At 37.4% G+C, this 4,597-nt stretch overlaps 1 long non-coding RNA gene across 2 annotated transcripts; it reads left to right on the plus strand.

Annotated features, from left to right (window-relative positions):
- The first annotated feature begins 408 nt into the window (after positions 1 to 408).
- On the plus strand, positions 409 to 3,982 carry LOC127877810 (uncharacterized). Of its 2 annotated transcripts, XR_008048621.1 has the most exons (5): positions 409 to 1,757; positions 2,009 to 2,475; positions 2,663 to 2,780; positions 2,971 to 3,194; positions 3,373 to 3,982. It is a non-coding gene; the product is annotated as an uncharacterized LOC127877810 (long non-coding RNA). The 2 variants fall into 2 exon arrangements; XR_008048620.1 differs by lacking the exon at positions 2,971 to 3,194 and having other exon boundaries at positions 562 to 1,757.
- The last annotated feature ends 615 nt before the right edge of the window (positions 3,983 to 4,597 follow it).

Below are 4,597 nucleotides of genomic sequence, written 5' to 3' on the forward strand. Positions count from 1 at the left end.
TAGGTCGTCCATTGCATCCTTTACGAGGTAATAGATTCAACATTTTTTTAGCTAATGCTGAACATATATTTTCCTTAAAGATACAATGCAGGAATATCTTGAAAAAAACTAGTGCAGTAAATGGCTTGCAAAATAAAGTGTTCTTAAAGACTTACAAACTCTTTTTCTTAGATGGTTGCAAGGCACTGAGTTGAATTTCTAAGTTTATAACTACACCAGACAATACCAAACTTCGTCGGACCGACGGACAAATCTGACAGATTATGACAAGGTTCGATCGATTTTGCAATTCCGTCGGACCAAAATGTCCGACTCCAAAAAATATCATAAACATCCTATGAATCATCGTCTTATGCTCCGTGGGATTCCAATATTTGTTATCAAAACATGTAGAACTAAATACGTAAATACCAGTGTCGGTTTTATGTTTCCGATCTATTCGTGTCCTCCAATAAGAATAGCTCGCACATGTTAGGTTTTACGCGTTATTTTCCGAAATCACTCGGATCACGCGAGGCCATTTACGTAAAATATTCTGAACGAAGAGACGGAATTTGCCGAGTGTGTTTCGAATTATCGGAATTACGAACTGTTAAAACTCGGTATATTCCGTGACAGTTTCTGGAAATTTCCAAACGGATATCTATTGAGTAGTAGTTCCACGCTTATAAGCGCATATTTATTCGCAAAATGTGAGATTCGGGAACATGCAGCAAGGTGCTCGCATACGTTAGAGGTCAATGGTCTTCGATGTCAACAGCATTGCGAAGCCAAAATAACGTGGAAGGATAATCCGGTGATTTCGTTTGCAAAATATTGTTTTATTCTTTCCAAAAGATTATTTCACTACTAATTGTATTGTCATTATAGATATTTAGCAATGTTAGAATCAGATTTGCCCGATATGCTGAGGTTTCTTACCAAAGCCGATGGCCAAGGTCAAGGGGCTTAACGTAAATCTGAGGCCGATTACACCAAGCACACCAATCCCAAATGGAAAAAGTATGAGGAAAAACAACCAGTTCGCACATTCCAGGATGCATGGAAAACTGGAAGGCCCTGGCTTGTTTATATTGAGCCAGACTCTGACAATTCCCATGGGCAAATGAAGTGCACGTCATGTATTGCATTTTATGGCACAAATGGGGGGTTGAGGCCAGGTTTGAACAATGTAAACAAATGCCAACACTTTTGTAACTGGCAGTTCAAATTTCAAGGCGAGTACAGTTACTGACCATGAAAAATCTGTGGCCCATCTTAGAGCTCACGATGCTTTGAAAGCAAAACAAAGCAACCCCATCTGAAGTTGTTGCTTCAAAATCTGGGCGTGCTCTGCTTTCACTGAATGATGCTGAGCGCAAACGGCTAAGGTATTTGTTCAAAAATGCACATGCCGTAGCAAAGCAAGGTCGCCCAATTCATGACTACCAATGGCTATGTCGCCTTGATCAGACCAAAGATGTTGACTTGGGTACGACATACCTAAATGAAAAGGCTGCTGTTCGTTTTTTGTTTCATTGCAGGCGCAGAGAGGACAAAGACAGCGCAGATGCTAAAAAATGAAACAGCCTTCTCATTAATTATGGACGGCTCGACAGACATAAGTGGCTCGGAGCAAGAGTCGCTGTATGTCAGACTCCCAACTGATGGGCAGATTGAGGAGCGTTTCTTGACAATAGGGTCACCAGTCAGCACCTGCTCCACAGACCTCTTCAACTTTGTAAACGAAACATTTGACAAGTTGGAGATCCCAAAAGGTGTCTTTTCTTTATTATGTTAATTGTAAATTCTTATTTTATTCACAAATTTCATTTCCTGCTATAATGAGAGGAGCATTGGTGAAACCTGAACCAAGTTCAATCCTATCTTATTTCCAAAATGTTGCAGGAAGCCTGTTGTGCTACATGCTGATATATTAAGCGGACCTATAAATTATATATAAATCATACAGTTAGTAGAAATATCCGTACTCCATAATTTGATAAATACACTACAGTCTTTCTTGCAGAAAAAAACTTGTTGGTCTGGGATCCGATTGGGCGTCCAACATGATAGGTGTACGCTTTGGGTTGGCAACCCTACTCCGAAAAGAACTGGGAGAAGATTTAATTAATATTCACTGCCTGTGTCACCGCCTCGAACTGTCCTTTCGTGATGTAGTTAAGACAAACAAAACATATGATAGAATTATAACCTTACGTATTGGCCTGCACTACTTTTATAAAAAAAAAGCACAAAAACAAAACTGGCTTGTTAAGAACATTCACAGCCCTGAGTGTTAAAGGTGTTTTGCCTCCAAAGGTAACAGGGACACGCTGGCTGCCACATCTGAACAATGGGCTTAAATGTTTGGAGAGGACATTTGCAGCTTTTGAGGCCCATCTGTCTACACTCAGCCACAGTAATGCAAAAGCTGAAGACCTTGTGAAAATTCTCACAGACATCAATGTTGTCAGCTATGCTCTGTATCTGAAGGTAAAAAAATTGTTATGGCCCCTTTAATTGAATTTAACCATGGGTTATGGCTTTCAATACTTAACACATTGCAACGTTTTGATTGAAACCTACTATTTTAATAACAAATACCCTGGTACTAGAAATGATATAGTAAAAACTCATCTTGATTGATCAGTAAAATTCATTATTAAACTTAACGTTGCAGGAACTGATTGAGCCACTTATGCAGCTGTCAAAAAAGTTGAAAAAGAAAGACATCACACTAGCTGAAGTCTTGACTGGATAGAAACAACAGCTGAAATGGTTGAAGGTCTGAAAACAAGGTAAATATCTCCATGTCTCACCTCTCCCCCCCCCCCCCCAAAAAAAAATGTCAAAGCTATGCATGATTATAAATTCAAGATTATAAATTCAAAATGTATACTTCTTTTTATATGTCATCGTTTAAAGAAATGATTTTTATTAGGAAATATACAGTTTGTGTTATTCTTAAAATTGATGTGTGAATGGCAGGAACATGGAAACACTTGAAGGGGTCATTGAGTCAGGGGAGTTTAAATGTGTAAAACTGAGGGGGCAGAAACCTAAACTGGCATACAGAGATCAGCAGATTGATGGCATTGTCTCAGCAGTTCACAAACGCTTCCAACTTGACGATTCTGCTGTATCTGTTGTTCAAGCCAGCAAAGTCCTCTGCTTCAACAAATGGCCTTTGAAAGATATTGACAAATTACAAGGTTTTAACATGTTACTGCCCGGCTATTTTCTGAAATTGGTACTTCATTTAGTTTTTAATATGCATCACACAAATTCAGTTTGTAGCTCTTACTTAATTTCGAGTATTACCTGGTACTGATGCTATTGAGCATATTGGCAAAAAAAATTTTCAAGTGATTTATCATCTTTTAATTTAAGGTACCTCAGATGAGCAGGAAACGGCCGAACCTGATGATGTTGACTCAGACGACGAAACTCAACAAATCAATGAGCTATTTTGTCAACATGACAACAGTGATTATTGTACAGATTATCAGGAGGAAGGAGACAATGAGAAAATGATTATCAAGTATTTGAATTCTGATAATTAAGAAATAATTCGTGTACGTTATAGTTTGTTGTCGAATAACCCACGGCCGGAAGTTTCGATGTGTATGTATTTAATAATGAGTGCGAAGCACGAGTATTTTGAAACCACGCATCTAAACTTCCGGCAGTGGGTTATTATATATAGTTAATTATAGTTATAGATAGAATAGTTCATTGATTTGTTGAGTTTCTTCGTCACGAATTATTTCGATTCTAACACATATTTTTTCTAAAGATTTATACAATGTCTCTTATTTTTCTTGTGTACTTTTTTATGTGAAGTTCTCATAAATACGCCCATAGTTTGTTGTCACATAACCCAGGGCTAGAAGTTCTTCTTTTTTTATATGAAATTTGGCTTATGCTGTGGTAGAATATTTAGTAATACATGGTAATATACTTGTTATATGATATAAATAAATACTATGTGTAACCGTCATTTCATTTTGTGTTTTCTCCCTTTTTGTTTGGTCTGACAAACACTCATCCGGTCTGACAGAATTTGTCAATCTGTCAGACCGAATGTCTGACAACAATATTGAAGTTTGGTATTGTCTGCTACACCACCGTGGAATGTTATTGAGGACAAAAGCATATCCATTTCTATGATGAATGTGAGAAATCTGAGACTTTTGAATTATTTGAATGTCACTGTATATAGACTTGACAACTCTATCAAAGGAGAGCTCCCATTGTTTGAAGATGTGCCAGTTTAAAAAGATAAAGTGAATGACTGTCTTGTGACACCTTCAACTTTAGATGGGTAAGTAACTATGATTCTTTCAGTAACCATCACAGCTTTGTCGAAGCTCATCAAAAATCAGTATGGTGACCATCTTCCTGGTGGAACCCATGCTACTATCAATTCGAACGAAACTGTAAGTGTTGATAAACACAACAAGTTCCCAGAACGAGTATTTTCATATGTGGATCATATTCTTTCCGCAAAACCGAATATTAAAACACTAGCTCTAGAGGAACAAATTACATTTTTCAAATTAAGAATTTTTATTTTTTCTGCAATAATTCGATTACAGACAAAGTCCTTAATCAT

This window comes from Dreissena polymorpha, chromosome 4, assembly GCF_020536995.1.
Source record: "Dreissena polymorpha isolate Duluth1 chromosome 4, UMN_Dpol_1.0, whole genome shotgun sequence".
NCBI classification, from domain to species: Eukaryota; Metazoa; Mollusca; class Bivalvia; order Myida; family Dreissenidae; genus Dreissena; species Dreissena polymorpha.